General features: G+C 46.2%; 2 pseudogenes across 2 annotated transcripts; both read left to right on the forward strand.

Moving 5' to 3' along the window:
* Nucleotides 1–247: 247 nt before the first annotated feature.
* LOC307097632 (elongation factor 1-gamma-like) lies at nucleotides 248–1,032 on the forward strand (annotated as a pseudogene). Its single transcript has one exon. The product of its transcript is annotated as an elongation factor 1-gamma-like (transcript).
* Nucleotides 1,033–11,425: 10,393 nt separating this feature from the next.
* LOC307097633 (protein GVQW3-like) lies at nucleotides 11,426–12,049 on the forward strand (annotated as a pseudogene). The gene has a single exon. The product of its transcript is annotated as a protein GVQW3-like (transcript).
* Nucleotides 12,050–16,814: the final 4,765 nt, after the last annotated feature.

Raw genomic sequence — 16,814 nt, forward strand, 5'->3', positions numbered from 1 at the left:
CTGAAGAAGTGCACCACCAATAAAGTGCACTGTACCCCCGCCCCCAAAAAGTACTCCTAATTTAAGTATGTTGTGTAATACCTAGCTAATGTAACTATTCAAAACAAACAACAACTTTTCAGAATTAAAGTTTTTAACACTAAATTTGATGGAAAATGGTGTTTAAGAAAAATGATCGATTCTAAATTTGTTACAAAATCTAATTTTTTTTTCTCAATGGGAAGGAAAATCTTTGAATACACGTTGTATGTGTTTGCATGTGTGTATAACAATTATATGTCGAGAGCCTTCTTTCCGCCAGGCCTTCCCCAACAACAGCCGCTGGTTCCTCACCTGCATTAACCAGCCCCAGGTCCGCACTGTCTTGGGGGAGGTGAAGCTCTGTGAGAAGATGGCCCAGTTCGATGCTGAAAAGTTTGCAGAGAGCCAGCCTAACAAGGACACCCCTCGGAAGGAGAAAGGTCCTCGGGAGGAGAAGCCGAAGCCCCAGGCCGAGCGGAAGGAGGAGAAAAGGCCGCTGCTCCCGCTGCAGAGGAGGGGATGGGGGAGTGTGAGCAGGCACTGGCCGCGGCGCCCAAGGCCAAGGACCCCTTTGCTCACCTGCCCGGGAGTGCCTTTGTGTTGGATGAATTCAAGCGCAAGTGCTCCAAGGAGGACACGCGGTCGGTGGCGCTGCCGTACTTTAGGGAGCACTTTGAGCAGGACGGCTGGTCCCTGTGGTAGGTACTTCGAGGACCGCTTCCGGAAGAGCTCCCCCAGACCTTCATGAGCTGCAACCTCATCCCTGGAATGTTCCAGCGGTTGGACAAGCTGAGGAAGAACGCCTTTGCCAGGGTCATCCTCTTTGGAACCAGCAACAGCAGCTCTGTTTCTGGAGTCTGGGTCTTCCCAGACTGGCAGGTGGACACACAGGGCGCGGACACTGGATCCCGCAGCGCGGAGACCCAGACGTTGGGGTGAGAGCGCTTTTGCTGGGAGGGGGCCTTCCAGCGCGTGGGCAAAGCCTTCAATCAGGGCAAGAGCTTCAAGTGAACATCTCTTGCCATCGCCTAGCTGCCTGCACCCGTCCTTCAGGGAGATGGGGATCCTTAAAGGAAACTGAACATCGGGAAAAAAAAAAAAAAAAAAGAATAGTAGAGACAGAAGTAAATAATATTTGCCTTCCGGAAAGTGCGCACCCTTTTGTATATCAGGCTACTAGAGTGGGGACAAGTCACTCTGATTGATCACTGATCTGCGTGTGCCCTTTTTTGAAGTCCGGTTAGTTCACCCCTGTCCTCAGATGTCTGGGGGTGCGGTCTGGACTGCCGCTTCACCAGAGTCTGTAGCTGAGTTCTGGTGAGATCCCAGGGCTCACAGGGTACCTGTCACCTTGTGGAGCGATGGGCCATCCCTCCCTGCTTCGGAGGTCAGCTGCTCACCTTTTGGGTTGCTGGGGATTTGTCCTCGCTCTCCACTCCTGCCATCTCTCGTACTAATTTTTCTAAAATGAGGCTTCCCTGAAACACCAGTCTTTTAGTTAGGAGCCTGGAATGCAACTGACCACTTTATTGTTTTACCATGAAAGCTTAGCTAGCAGAAGAAACTACATTCTTAGAACAACTTCTTCCTCCTTTAAGATACTTACCTGTTTTCACTAAATCCTCAGCATAAATAATGTAAAAATGTAATTGAATCTAGGAAGCTTTTATACTTTACCAAAATCTTCTAAAACTTATTACAATTAGCAGTACAACCAGAGTATTTATTTATTTATTTATTTATTTATTTTTAAAAATATATTTTTATTGCCCTAGCCCCATGGTCGGTAAACTGCGGCTCGCGAGCCACATGCGGCTCTTTGGCCCCTTGAGTGTGGCTCTTCCACAAAATACCACGGCCTGGGCGAGTCTATTTTGAAGAAGTGGTGTTAGAAGAAGTTTAAGTTTAAAAAATTTGGCTCTCAAAAGAAATTTCAATCGTTGTACTGTTGATATTTGGCTCTGTTGACTAATGAGTTTGCCGACCACTGCCCAAGCAGGTTTGGCTCAGTGGATGGAGTGACGGCCTGCAGACTGAAGGGTCCCAGGTTCGATTCTGGCCAATGGCACATGCCTGGGTTGCGGGCTCGATCCCCAATGGGGGGCATGCAGGAGGCAGCCAATCAATGATTCTCTCACCAATGATGAGAGAGAATCTTTGATTGGCTGCCTACTGCACACCCTCTACTGGGGATTGAGCCTGCAACCTGGGCATGTGCCCTTGACTGGAATTGAACCCAGGACCTTTCAGTCCACAGGCTGATGCTCTATCGACTGAGCAAAACTGGCTAGGGTGAGTTTTGTTTTATTTTTAATTTGACATGGTAGTGGAGGATCACAATATTTTAAGTAAAAAATTCTGGTAAAAAGTTATACTTACAACTGAAAGAATATTAGAACAGACATAAATTGTTACTGAGTAATTAGAAATATACACTGAGTGGCCAGATTATTATGATCTCTGAACGCATAATAATCTGGCCACTCAGTGTATAGCCTATATAATAAAAGGCTAATATGCAAATTGTCCCCTCGACCAGGAGTTTGACCAGCAGGCAGGCCGGCCAACCGCCCATGTCTCCTGCCCCTGGCCAGGCTGGCCGGAACCCACACATGCACAAATTCATGCACAGTATATATATATATACTGAGTGGCCAGATTATTATGCATTCAGAGATCATGATAATTTGGCCACTCAGTGTATTTACTGTATATATTAGAGGACCGGTGCGTAAATTCGTGCATGGGTAGGGTCCGGCCAGCCTGGCCAGGGGCAGGAGACATGGGCGGTTGGCCGGCCTGCCTGCTGGTCGAACTCCTGGTTGAGGGGACAATTTGCATATTAGCCTTTTATTATATAGGCTATACACTGAGTGGCCAGATTATTATGCGTTCAGAGATCATAATAATCTGGCCACTCAGTGTATATAAGCTAGTGAAAGGATCATTCTACAATACAATGAAAGACTATATGCCACAAAATTCAACAACCTAGAAGAAATGGATAAGTTCCTAGAAATATATAACCTCTCTAGACTAAATCATGAAGAACTGGAAAATCTAAATAGATCAGTCAGCAGTGAAGAAATTGAAACAACCATTAAAAACCTTCCCAAAAATAAAAGTCCAGGACCAGATGGCTTCACGTGAATTTTACCAAGCATTCAAAGAAAATTTGAAACCTATCCTTCTCAAACTCTTCTAAATAATTGAAGAAGAGGCAATACTTCCCATCACATTTTTTTTTTTTTTTTTTTTTAGTTAATCCTCACTCGAGGATATTTTTCCATTGCTTTTAGATAGAGTGGAATGGAGGGAAGGAGAGGGGAAGAGGGAGAGGGAGAGAAACATTGATGTGAGAGAGACACATCGATAGGTTGCCTCCCTTCCCATATGTGCCCTGACTGGGGCCGGGAAATGAACCTGAAACCCAGGTACATGCCCTTGACTGGGAATAGAACCCTCAACTCTTCGGTGTTTGGGACAATGCTCTAACCACTGAGCACACTGGCCAGGGCCTTCCTAACACTTTTTATAAGGCCAAACATGGCCCTGATACCAAAATCTGGTAAGGATAATACACAAAAAAGAAAACTACAGACCAATATCTCTAATGAATGCAGATGTAAAATCTTAAACAAAACACTAGCAAATCAAATACAATAATCCTAAATAATAAAGAGGTAATATGCAAATTGACCATCACTCCAACACACAAGATGGCTTCCCCATGTGGTCAAAGATGGCTGCCTCCATGTGGACACAAGATGGCTGCCACAAGATGGCCACCACAAGATGGCCGCCACAAGATGGCCAGCAGGGGATGGCAGTTCAGCAGGGGAGGGCAATTGGGAGGGACCAGACCTGCAAGGGAGGGCAGTTGGGAGCAATCAGGCCTGCAGGGGAGGGCAGTTGGGGGTAACCAGGCCTGCAGGGGAGGGCCGTTGGGAGGGACAAGGCCTGTAGGGGAGGGCAGTTGGGGGGGACCAGGCCTGCAGGGGAGGACAGTTGGGGGTGACCAGGCCTGCAGGGGAGGGTAGTTGGGGGGGACAAGGCCTGCAGGGGAGGGTAGTTGGGGGTGACCAGGCTGGCAAAGGAGTGGTTAGGGGGTGATCAGGCTGGTAGGCAAAAGCGGTTAGGGGAAATTAGGCAGGCAGGCAGGCAGGCAGGTGAACGGTTGGGAGCCAGCAGTCCTGGATTGTTGGACTGCTGGCTCCCAACGGGCAGTCAGACATCCCTCGAGGGGTCCCAGATTGGAGAGGGTGCAGGCTGGGCTGAGGGACACATCCCCCCTCCCCAGTGCACGAATTTTATGCACCGGGCCTCTAGTTAAAAAATAATACATCATGATTACATGGGATTCATTCCAGGGCACAAGGATGGTTCAACATATGCATATCGATCAATTAATACACCACATTAACAAAAGAAAGGATAAAAATAATACGATTTTATCAATAGACATAGAAAAAGCATTTGATATAATACAACATTCATTTATGATTAAAACACTCAATAAAATTGGAATATTTTCAGTAATTCAGATTAGTAATACTGCATACTTTATATAGGTTTATTAATTGTTAATATTTTCTGACAACTCTAAATTGTTATAAGACATCTTTTATTTGGGCAGTTGAGAATTATATTTTGTTTCTGCTTTTTTTTTTTTTTTTGGAAGTTTACTTCTTGGTGATTAGTTACAGAGACAGAAAGACACTATGGCAGAATTATCTCCTCACATTGGTCAGTGCCAACTTCATGGTCTCTGCTACTTGTGACCCATTCATTTAGGGTATGGGTTCTCTTGCATCATAGCAAGAGAAGACAAGGAGGAGAAATAAGGTAATCTTTCTTCTATAAAGTGTCTTTTGCCTCATTTTGATGAGTACTTGCTGGTCTGAAGAATTAACAATGTGCCTCAAGGCAGAGTGAATTCAATTTTCCTTTCTTCTTATCAGGTGAAGAAAGTTCAATCTGTCTAGTTTTTTCTGATATACTGTATTATCCATCATAGAGCTCACTATGCTTTTGGATTTTGTTATATTTCCCACAAAATATAACAGGGTTAATAGTTTATAGCACTCTCCTTCAGGTAAGAAGAACCGGTGCTGGAGGATTTATGATATCTAACCTAATTTTCCATCACCATACCCTGACCTTGGCCTTATAAGTTATAGGCCATACAAAGCAATCGATTGCTCCCTGATAGAGGCAAATGGCCCTCTTTAACTCCAGGGCAATAGCTAATAAGGTCCTGATAATTGTGACTTATCCACTGTCAGCTGGGATTGCAGGTGCCTCTCTGAAGCTCCCCTGCACTGATGGATGCAACTTGTGTGGCAGGAAGCCTGGTCCAGGGGCTTTCTCCTTTTACCCGTAGCCTCACCAGGGCTCCTGGAGTGGGACTGATGAAGTCATTTTTCTTTCACTGTGGACTTCTATAATGAAATATAGTAAAAATTCATCTTCTCTTGAGCATGCTGTTTTTTGTTTTTCTTGTCAGATCTGCAGTCTTTCCTTGATTAAACCAATTTATCTGCGAAAGCAGTGGCCTTAAACTTCCCATTTGATTCGAGGAGCTCTGGATTGGCCAAGAGGAGTTTTCATCTATAAATTTAATAGAGGGTCAGCTCTTTCCTTAGCCAAGACATTTGGTTTCCTTTTTAATGAATTTGAGAGACGAGAAAGTCTGTTATGGAATACTTTAAACTGCCTCATTCTTCAAGCATAGTTGACTAGTACTCTAGGCAAGCCATGTTAGAAGAAACCAAAACATTTTTTTCTGTATATCCCAGGATTAAAGGATACCTTAGCCAATAGTAGAAATTAGGAAGCAATAGATCTCCTTTATTTAAGCTTTTTTTTTAGAAAGAGAAAGGAAGAGAGAGAGAGAGAGAGAGAGAGAGAGAGGTAGGTAGGTAGGTAGGTAGATAGATAGATAGATAGATAGATAGATAGATAGATAGATATTGGCTGCCTCCTGTAAATGCCCCGACTGGGGATCGAACCAGAACCTGAGTATGTGCCCTGAACCTTCCAGGGAATTGAACCTGCCACCTTTTGGTGTATGGAACGACACTCCAACCAACTGAGCCACACCAGCCAGGGCAACCCCCTTCATTAAAAGTAGTCATCACTTATGAATTTGAGGAATCCTCAGAGTCAAGTCAAGTCACTTCTGATTTATCCAAAGTGGAAGTCTATTGGCATGTCCTCTGGTGATTAGTTAACAGAGACAAGAAGACACTGTGACAGAATTATCAAAGTATGGAGTCATAGATAGTATTGGATTAGTATTAATGTGTGAAAGCATCTGGGGTAAAAAGAGAAAAAGCCTATATCCTGACATTCAGCCCTGCCAAAAGGATGCATTTTTACATGTTTTCCCATCAGCTTTGTAGTATTTGATTTCAATTCAATTTGCAGCTAAAGTTCATTTTGCATCTGAACCCTTATTTGTTTTTGTGTTCATACAGATTTATTGCCTAAATAAAAGTATGTTAAACATTTTTGGTCAGAGAAAAATGAAGACTCCTTACATTTAAATAAGGCAGCATGTTTTGGTTGTCATATCAAATGTGGAGCCTCTTATTGTCAAAGATGCAACATGATTAGGCAACACTTCACAAGACTCAAGATAACTGCCTATTAGTACAAATGGAATCACATCAATCATAATGGCCCAAATGAATGAGCTCTTATCCCTCTCACTCCAGCAATACTTCACCCTGTATAATAGGAGGCTTCTCCCATCTATACTAATAAAAGCCTAGGTGGCCCTCTCACGACACCCTCACGTCATCACAAGATGGCCACCCCCATGTTGTCACAAGATGGCTGCCCCCATGTCATCACAAGATGGCCACCACAAGATGGCCGTCACAAGATGGCTGGCAGGGGAGGGCAGTTGTGGGTGACCAGGTCGGCAGGGGAGGGCAATTGGGGGTGATCAGGCCAGCAGGGGAGCAGTTAGGTGTCAATCAGGCCGGCAGGGGAGCGGTTAGAGGGCGATCAGGCTGGCAGGCAGAAGAGGCTAGGGGCAATCAGGCAGGCAGGCAGGTGAGTGGTTAGGAGCCAGCAGTCCCAGATTGTGAGAGGGATGTCTGACTGCTGGTAAACGAACAGTCAGACATCCCCCGAGGGGTCCCAGATTGGAGAAGGTACAGGCTGGGCTGAGTGACACCACCCCAATGCATGAATTTTGTGCACCGGGTCTCTAGTGTGTACATAAATGAACACCCTCCTGCCTGGCACAGCTGCTTTGCTACCTCCATAGGGTACTCTTAGGGTCCTGCTGTCATCTACTGAGTCCCAGTGCCATGCATCTAATACTTGTGGAGAGCGGCTGCAGTGTTTGGACAGGTTCAAACCTTGGACTAATGAGAGGGCACAGTCCTCTCATGGCCATGTGCAAGTACCAGCCTGGAGGGCAGAGCCGTCCCAGCACAATTATAGCCAAAAGCTATAGTTGTAAGCTTGAACCTATGGTCCGAACACGTGGTCCCACATGTCGAGTGATGTGGGCTTGATAGAGTTCAGGTGCATGTAATTGAATAGATTCGAAACCCTCGAGAATGTTGTAACCACGCCTTTACTTTGCCCCGTGGAATCTGGCTATAAAATAAAGAGACAGCTTACAGGCTGTGGCACTGCCTCTCCATCAGAGAGGACGGCGTCCCACCCAGACCCAGCTTTTTTCTCTTGTCTGTCTTTTTCAATCCTTCACTGCCCTTCTCAGGCTCACTGAACCTGGCTGAGCTGGCTTGGCACAGATACTGTCCCTGATACCTAGGGTTTTCACGGAGACATTCATGTGACATGTGTGACGCAGGGAAGAATGCCCTCTCAACGTGGAGTTTGGTGTTGCTCTCAGCTAGAGGGGTTGTAAAGCATTCCTTGCCCAAGCATACCACGTATGTTTTCCCTTTTTATGTCACCTACATTCCATAGGACTCAGGTATGGGCCCATAGGGGGTGGGCCTTGCTAGCCTAGCCTGTTTGGCTCAGTGGATAAATCATCAGCCTGTGGACTGAAGGGTCCCAGGTTCGATTCCAATCAAGGGCACATACTTTGGTTATAGGCTCCAGCCCCAGTCGGGGCACATGCAGGAGGCAACAAGGAGGCAACCACTCGATGTGTTTCTCTCACATCGATGTTTCTTGCTCTCAGTCTCTCCCTCTCCCTTCCACTCTTTCTAAAAATCAACGGAAAAATATCCTTGGGTGAGGATTAACCAAGATAAATAAATAAATGAAAGAACCTTGCTAGTGGAAAGACAGACCCTGTTAGCACACCACAATGGATGCCTCTACTAGGTCCATGTCTGGTTGCCTTAGGCCAGTGGTCGGCAAACTGCGGCTCGCGAGCCACATGCGGCTCTTTGGCCCCTTGAGTGTGGCTCTTCCACAAAATACCATGGCCTGGGTGAGTCTATTTTGAAGAAGTGGCGTTAGAAGAAGTTTAAGTTTAAAAAATTTGGCTCAAAAGAAATTTCAATCGTACTGTTGATATTTGGCTCTGTTGACTAATGAGTTTGCCGACCACTGCCTTAGGCTATTCCACTGGGCTGTCCTTGAATGGGACCAGCTGGTGGGGTCCGGAATCTGGAAAGAATCCATGCAGTTGGGTTGGGCAGCTTAATTACATCAAAGTGGCCAGGCATTTAGGGGTTGGACTACATAATCACATTAAGGTTAGACAGACATTCAGGAGCTAGGGATCCCCAGGCAAAGATGACTTACTAAATCCTATAAAATATATGGATCCAAGCATTTATATGCTTACACTAAAAGCACCTGTCCCATCATTGTTCAGTTAAGTCAGTTCGAGTCAACTGCAGGAAGCAGCCGCACTTACAGGGCTCGGGGAACAAAGCCCGGATTATTAAAATTTAGCAACGTGGGGGAGGGACCCTGTGGAGTGGAGGCCAGCTTATGAGGAGGAGGAGGCATAGCTCTGCTGGAACTGGTATCTCTGAGCTTGGAGAAGAGGCCTGTGGGTTTGAGAACCAGACCTCTAGGATCTAAGGAGAAGGCACCACCTGAGATGAGGCTAGTGCTACATGCATTGGGAAAACTGCGTACTAAATGTAAAGGCTGCTGGGAGGGACAGAAACATTGCTGGTGTGATGCTCACAGGACTTGTGAGTACACGAAGGAGTCCCTTCTACCTCCTGTAGCCTCTCAGTCTCCCTCTAGCCCTCCTTTTTGGCAACGCCTAACAGAAAGATTGCTGGCCAAGTGGAAATGTGGCTTGCAGAGTTCCAGCCCCAGCACCACAGGGCAAGGAGAGATGGGTTTGGAGCTGAGAGATTATAGTAACTGGCTCACACCTCAATGGTGTCTAAATTCAGATTGTTTCCAGTTGTGTCAGCCAGCATTGTAGGTAAGACTTGCAGACTTTACTTAAGGGACAATCTGGTGACTAAAGGAAGAAAGACTTATTGCAAGATGACATTTGAATTGCTCAATGGAGATGAAGCAGATAAAACATCACAGGGCTGGTGATAGGAAGTAAGTCTGGAAGGATGAAAGGTGTCCCTTAGGCAAACCAGTGGAAAAGGATGTTTTAAGCAGAAGGGACAATAGGTATAAAGGCCAAAATGTGGGCCCAAACCCTTAAGTAGATTGAGTTGCATGGAAACCCTCAGGGAAAACCCTGAGCTCCATGTTTTGGGCTTCCCAAGGACCAGGCAGGAGCAGGGGCATGGGTGACTGGGGAGAGCAGAAGTCTCCCCGAGGACCAGTGGCCTTTTGGGGGTCTCACCCTCAGAGTAATTAGCACCTTCTATCTCTTCTTTCTCTCTGTTTAAGGACAATCTTTTATGCTGGGCAGACATGGGCAAGTTAATTAAAACCTCTGAGAAGGGAATATGTGTTGGAAGCCGCCCATTGCCTTCACTAGCAGAGAGGTGTGGACAAGGAACCCGGAAGGCTGGTCAACCTTGAGGCTCTGGCAAGGGTCAGAGCCATACACCCACTGTCTAGTTGGAACAAAGGTAGCTGAAGCAACTTCCACGTTTTAGTCTTATGTAAATCCTTGCTGATAAGATGGTCTGCCTGTTACTGGAAATTGCCTGCCTAAGGGCTATTGGTAGATCCCAAACCTGAATAAAAGGGATGGCAAGGCCAGAGCAAAGGGGAGTCCTCCCTTGGGCTTCCGCCTGGCCCCCAATTCCCAAATTAGTATTTTCCTGTCTAGTCTCTTTCATTTGCGTGCGGCCTCCTCCAGAGCCCGAACCCTGAACCTAAACCCTGAACCACGCGGGATGGGGGTGGGGGGGGGTGGGGGGACACCCGCAAATGGCAGCCCAACGTGGGGCACTCGCAAGCATGTTCCAATGTGAACGCCTTCCTTTTCTTTCTTTCTTTTTTTTTTTTTAAATATATTTTATTGATTTTTTACAGAGAGGAAGAGAGAGGGATAGAGAGTTAGAAACATCGATGAGAGAGAAACATCGATCAGCTGTCTCTTGCACACCCCCTACTGGGGATGTGCCTGTAACCAAGGTACATGCCCTTGACCGAAATCGAACCTGGGACCCTTGAGTCCTCAGGCCGACGCTCTATCCACTGAGCCAAACCGGTTTCGGCGACGCCTTCCTTTTCCCTATGCATAGCTGCAGACCTTCTTTCTAGGTTCCTGAAGTCCGGGATAACTGTATGACCTGGTTCCTTCCTTCTTCCTGTCTCCACACCCCAACCTCAACCCATACAGCCAATCTCTAAGTGTAGATTTGACCTGCTAAATACACGTTCTTTATTCTCTGTCTGGCTTGTCTTTGTTCAAGCACTCCCTTGATTATTGCTAAAACTTTCCTTTGGTCTCCCTGCTCCCAGCTTTGTCGTTCTCCAACCCAGGCACCATTCTGAGCCTGAGAAAGCTTTAAAAAATGCAAAAATCGTAGGACCCTAGAGCTGGAGCTCACAGGCCTCCCCAGTATGTCTGGCGTGCCCGGGATTCTGTGGATCTGAAGCGAGCTTGCACGTTACATCACTGGTGCTTCTCTGTTTGCTTGCTTAAGATGCCACCACTTAGGCCTCTGTTGCAGAAATCGCCATAGACTTTTAAGGGCTGGAGAATCGGGATGACCTTGGTGACGGATTTGTACATTCCCAGCAGATCTGCATACAGGAGTTGGACGCAGACGTGAGTTGTAGAAGGTTTTATCTTCCCCAGCTTTGCAGCTACTCTTTGGCACCATTCGCTTCTCAGAATGGGCTTCCCCAGCCTCGACCGAAAACAGGGGTGAAAACTCAGAAAAGCAGTTACTCTTTCTGGGCGAGGCTCCCAGAGGATCAAGAATAGCAAGCGACCTGATTCCACTTGCAGCCCGATAGAGGTCGGTCCCTTTGTCTTCCCCTCACAATCGTGACCTGTTAACGTTCCTGTGTTGCCAAAATGAGTGACCGCTATCTAGATGAGGGATTAGTAGAACATTTTGTATGAAATCGAACAAGTCTGCAAGTGAGACCCACTCTCTTTTAAAAGAAGCTTATGCAAATGAAGTCATGTCGAGGGCCAGAGTTTTTGACGGGCACAAACGGTTTAAAGAAGGGTGGGAAGATGTTCAAGATGATGCCTGAAGTGGCCGTCCAGTTACCCACAGGATAGATGAAAATATCCAGAAGGTCAAGGACTTGGTTTGTTCAAACAGCAGTTAACAGTGAGGATGATGGCTGAAAAGTTAAATTTAGATAAACTGTTAGATTCATTCTGAAAGAAAACTTGAACATGAGAAAAGTTTCTGCCAAAGTTATATCCGGTATTATGAAGGATGACCCTAAACCTCAAAAACGTGCCTTTCTTTCTGATCTTTCCAAAGAAATTAGGAAAAATAGCTTGTGTGTGAAGAAAAAGGTTAACAAGTTCTGAAACCTGGAGTCATCTCCAGTGTGAAGCTGGTAGGGAAATGCTACCTGCCTGTATCTCGTCCAGAATCCGCTGTCCTGCCAGCAGCTTCTGCAGGCCTCGTCTTCAACAAGCCTTCCCACCAGGGCAGCTCAGGATTGGCTGATACCGTAGCGCCGGGATTCTTGTCCCAGCCTTACAAAGGGTTCAGCATTCTAGAGAAAGGGGCTGTGCGTAGATTCAAGAAGGAGTCCAGAGACGAAAGATAATTTTGAAAGGCATTGGGGGTCAGAGGATCTTCAGCTAAAGGAACTGAAGACTACTCCTTGTCTAAGGACCCCGTGCTATTTATTTAACACAATTTGTCCTAAGGCAAGGTGGAGATGTACACTTCAAAGGGTAAGGTTAACAGAAGCATTGTCAGTTTGGGGAATAGCCTACAGCTGTTCAGGTGTTTGGCCAACAGGAGGCAATAACATGCCCTGAGCTGTCTGGCAGCAGACAACCCTATTCAGGTTTGGGGGAAGTGCCGTTTAGCCATTCCAACAGGTAATGTGGCTCGCCCTTGTTGAGCCACCCAAGCTTCACCAACCTTTTGGTGAAACTCTTGTCATTATTACATGCTGGAATTGGTTCCCAATACCGTAGCACCTTCATTTACTGCTCATCTACTTTCAGTCTTCTCTCCCGCCCCTCCCTACATGCCATGGCTCTCCTGGTTCCTCTGCTGGACTGTTGGGCTGGCCATCTTTCTTGCTGTTCTCCACAACTTGTTAACTTCTGGTTTTTGCTTATTCTCAGTTTCTTTTGCTTAACAAGTTTGGATCTCTTCACCTCCCTCCAAAAAGCAAAAAATCATGTCATTACCTTTCTTAAAACTTAAAATATATATTTTTTATTGAGGATATTTTAAATTGCTTTTTAGAGAGAATGGAAGTGGGGGGAAGCGAGCGAGAAAGAGACACTGATGTGAGAGAGACACATCAATTGCTTGCCTTCTGCATTTACCCCAACCAGGGCTGGGGATCAAACATGCAACCTAGGTACTTGTCCTTGACTGGGAATCGAACCCGAGACCCTTCGGTACACAGGCTGGCTCTGTAACCACTGAGCTACACCGGCCAGGGTCCCTTCTTAAAACGTTTGATGGCTTCTGTGGCTTAAAGGAGAGAATGTTAGCTCCTTCATATTTCACAGTGAGGCCACTGTAATATGGTCCCTACCTGGCCACTGTCTCCCTATTTTGTGGGGAGCAGGGGGACAAGCCTGGCCAGGGAAACAAGATCAGGGGTTACCGTCTTCCCTCCACTGCCTAAGCTGTGGGCAAGAACCTGCAGTGACGTCACGTTGTTTTCTGTGTCCTCCAGGAGGGCGCCTGACTCAGCAGCTTTGCCACTTCAGGGGCTGCTCACATCACCTGCTGGCTTCCATTTCCTGTGCTGGAATGAATGTGTGAGGCCGCCTCCGGGGATTGCTCTGTGCTCTCTTCTGGTCCTCCTCCTCGTTTTCTTTCTTTCTGTTTAAAAAATACACTTATATGAGCAGGAATATTTGAATGTCAAGGGTAGAAACTCAATTCAAATGAGCTTAAGCCTAAAGTGGGAACTTATTGACTTATTTAACTGGTAAATCTAGGAGTGGGGCTGGATCCAGGGATATAAATATTTTTTCTCTCTCTCTTCCCTTCTGTTTTACTACTCCCTGTGCTGGGCACATTCTCTCCTGTTTCAAGATGCACTTCTGTTGAGCAGGAGGTGAAGGGCAGCATGACCACAGATAGCTCTGAGCATTTATCATCTCAGCCCAGCCACCCCAGAGGAGGGAGGGGTTCTCTCTCTCAGCATCTCTCTAGAAAACCCTGAGGAGAGACTTCACTCATTTGTCCTCCCTGCACACTCCCAACCCCAACCCCCAATCCATGGAGCCAAGAGAAAGGGAAACAAACTTTACAAAGGCTGGGATCAGAATCCCATTTTTGTGGTCAGGATGGGAGGGGAGGCAGTCACTGTGATTGGCAGTTCCTCCAGGACCACATAGAATTAGGGGGCAGTTACCCAAGGGAAACAGAGTGTCATTATCAGAATATGGAGGAAAGGAATGTTAGGCAGACAAAAAAAAAAAAAAAAAAAAAAAAAAAAGGACAGACAACCAAAGAGATATCTATACCACTATCTTCACCACTTATACTATCATCCCCAGGACTATTAACCTCTACTACCACTACTACTGCTACCATCACTGTTACTATTTATTGAGCAAACTACTGTATTCTAGGCACTGTGCCAGTCCTTTATGTACACAGCCTCTTTCTGAAAACTATATGACACTCTCCATTTAATAGAAGAGGAAACTGACACACCTGCTCGAAGTCATGGAACCAGTCTGTCTGACTCCAAGTCATGCACTTTGTACTACACTAAACTTCTCCTGTTTGGGGTTCTCTGTCTTGCCATTGCATGTTAATTATGGCTCATAAATGACCTTATGAAGGAGTGACTGGAAGAGTGCACGGGTTTTTAGATTGACTGCCAGTCCCATTGGCCTGCTTATGTGTTTGTAATGTTGAAGAAGTGCATTTTTGTGATCTAACCTGTGGACTGAGCTTGATAAAGCAGTACTTTCCTCACATGGGCTGACTGTGAGCGCTGAGATCAAGTTGAGGGGCTGAGCTATTTATAGGAGCAGGGTTGCATGAACACATGTCAGGAAGACCAAAGCACACCTACATTTTAAACTCAGAGCTGCAAACATGCATCTATATAATAAAAGCCTAAGCAACCATTACGGTGGAACTCTCAGAACGACCGGTCGCTATGATGCACACTGACCACCAGGGGGCAGACGCTCAGTGCAGGAGCTGTCCCCTGGTGGTCAGTGCACTCCCACAGGGGGAGCGCTGCTCAGCCAGACCGGGCTCACGGCTGGCGAGCACAGTGGCTGGAGCCTCTCTCGCCTCCGCAGCAGTGCTAAGGAGCAGCGAGCTGAGTGGTAAGAAGCAGCGAGTAGGTGGGTGGTAAGGAGCGAGGGGTCCCGGACTGTGAGAGGGCACAGGCCAGGCTGAGGGGAACCCCTCCACCCCCAGTGCACGAATTTCGTGCACCAGGCCTCTAGTTTTAAAAATAAAAGCCTACAAACCATTTTCGTACCTATTCTTTTACTTTGGATTATTTAAGTTAAAATATTATTTATTGTTGGTTTGCCACTAGCTGTTAAAGACTGTAAGCATATGGGTAAATAGGAAGAAAAAATGTGGAAATATAATTTAGCCTTGACATGTGAGCTACATATAAGTTAAGGGAATAAATCAATGTTATATGCCTAAATATACAATGAGTGGCCAGATTATTATGATCTCTGAATGCATAATAATCTGGCCACTCAGTGTATATCCTATATAATAAAAGGCTAATATGCAAATTGTCTCCTTGACCAGGAGTTCGACCAGCAGGCAGGCTGGCCAACTGCCCATGTCCCCTCCCTCTGGCCAGGCTGGCCGGACCCCACCCATGCACGAATTCATGCACCAGGCCTCTAAAACACACACACACACACACACACACACACACACACACACACACACTCTGAGTGGCCAGATTATTATGCATTCAGAGATCATAATAATCTGGCCACTCAGTGTATATCCTATAAATATTTAAAACATATTATACATTCTCTCTCCCTATATATCATGTATATACAGTGTACACTTAAATGTGCTAATAGCTGGTATAGTACTTAAATATACTATAGATATTTAAATATCTCTATTTAAAGGTTATATATACTTAAACTGTGGCTCACTTCTTCAGTGAAGAGGCTTAGAGGCGTTACCATGGCCCCTGGTTTCATTCTGATCACAGTGCACTTCACCAGGCTGGGGGACTCTCAAGGCACGTGAGAAACATTTATTTAACAGAAGTCTCCCAGTTACAAAGCTATACTAGTACTCCTCCAGTTAGTGGCTGGCTGTCACAAAGGGGTTAGAGAGTCTGTGGTATTTATAGAAGGTCAATCACAGTGCTGTCTTAGTCACAGTCTCCTGCAGATGGTGGGAGGTCATAATTTGTTCCACTTTCCTGGTCAGGGGTGATCACCCAGGTCAACGTGAATCAGGCTGTAGGTTGGTCAATGGCCTATAAAATGTCTTGATACTAAGGATCTCCCCAAATTGTCCTGATGGTGACCACACAGGACTAAGAAATTTATTAATCTTTCAGAGAATTGAGACTTAGGGAGAGTTGGTTGGTTGTGGGAGCAGCAGCTGAAAATACAGAGAGGACAGTCTGCAGATGCTACAGACCTCAAAGCCACGAGTGAGCCAAAGAAGTAGAGGAAGGACATGTATCGCTCCCAGCCATGGAGCCTGAGCTGGTCTCGCAGCCCGTAACAGGTGTTCCTTAAATGGGGTGTCCTAGGAAACCCCATGTTTACACCCCCTTTTAGAAAGTTCCACAGTGCTTTAGCATTTGAAAGGCTGAGAATCCCACAGTAAGAAGCTTGTCTAATGTTCACCCGGTGTTTCCCAGACATTTGATAACAGAACAGCCACCTGTTAACACTTTCTAGCATTATGTTCCATGGAACAGAGTTTAGAGTGAAAGCCGGATGTGGGTGTCAGCAAAAGAAGGGATGGCAGCAGGTACAGGGAGGCAGCTTGTTGGATCCTAGTCCCTCTGCTAGGGACAGGACCTCCTTGGGAGCCGGGAGCTGGAAGAAGACGTGAGCAGCCGCAGGTAGATGGGACATGCTTTATTGCACACAAAGCAGCCAGCCACCAGCTGTTCAGTAGCACATTTCATACTAACTCAGACAAAAGAGGCTTCATGCCAAATAGTGACATCAGCGTTGCATCAACTAGATACATACTATAAAGGTGCGCCTGCGTAGTGCGTACAATAAAACTGCTGTGTCATTGCCTTTGCACATGTGTATGGCAAAT

This window comes from Cnephaeus nilssonii (genome assembly GCF_951640355.1).
Source record: "Cnephaeus nilssonii genome assembly, chromosome: 4".
Classification (NCBI taxonomy): domain Eukaryota; kingdom Metazoa; phylum Chordata; class Mammalia; order Chiroptera; family Vespertilionidae; genus Cnephaeus; species Cnephaeus nilssonii.